This window comes from Eimeria acervulina, genomic scaffold (assembly GCF_000499425.1).
Source record: "Eimeria acervulina Houghton genomic scaffold, Eah_scaff1918, whole genome shotgun sequence".
In the NCBI taxonomy this organism is placed as follows: Eukaryota; Apicomplexa; class Conoidasida; order Eucoccidiorida; family Eimeriidae; genus Eimeria; species Eimeria acervulina.
The window spans coordinates 1-800 of record NW_013550083.1 but is presented as its reverse complement, the minus strand read 5'-3'; positions in this window follow the sequence as shown (position 1 = coordinate 800).

The following is an 800-nucleotide window of genomic DNA, read 5'->3' as shown; positions in this document are numbered from 1 at the left end:
ATGTCTATATATATCTGTATACCTTCATGTATATATACACATATACATATGTATATATATATATGCATATACACATATGTATATATATATGTCTCCTGTGTGTCTCCTTTGCGTGTGTCTCCTCAGTGCAGTTAGCGAGTACATATCAAAGCCCAGCGACGACGATATTTGTGCGGAAGCCGATAGATAAGTCGCCTCGCTGGCCTTCATTTTGCTGCTGGAAGGAGACAGCAGCACAACTAGAGGCTTTCTTTGATTGTTTAGAGATACCGTTGGAGGAGATCCTGCGCATCCCCATTTCACCACGAAAGTCCTTATTGCAGCTTTCTATGAAGGAGAGGACCCTTAGAATACAGCCTCATATTATTAGATAAACCCTTACTATCTATTTATCTACGCAAGGAGACAGATATATCAGGGGGACACACCAATTGTATAAGGTAATATGCTTAGGGAGACCCCGAAGGAGACCCTATAAACGCTTTAAATGAAATGCATGCAATTTCTATGCAAGGATTATATTATATATATTATAATAATATTATATATCTATTTATATTTATGTTTATATTTATATTTATGTTTATATTTATATATATTTATTTTTATATATTATATATTCTGCATTATGTATGTACTACCCGTTTTATATGCAATGAACATTTTATATTGTGCATCCTGTGTGTAAGTTATATATATATCATATTTATATTCAATATGCGCACCTATATATATATATATATATATTTATAGGGGGCTGCAGCAATATCATATTTAGGGGCCCATATATATATATTACA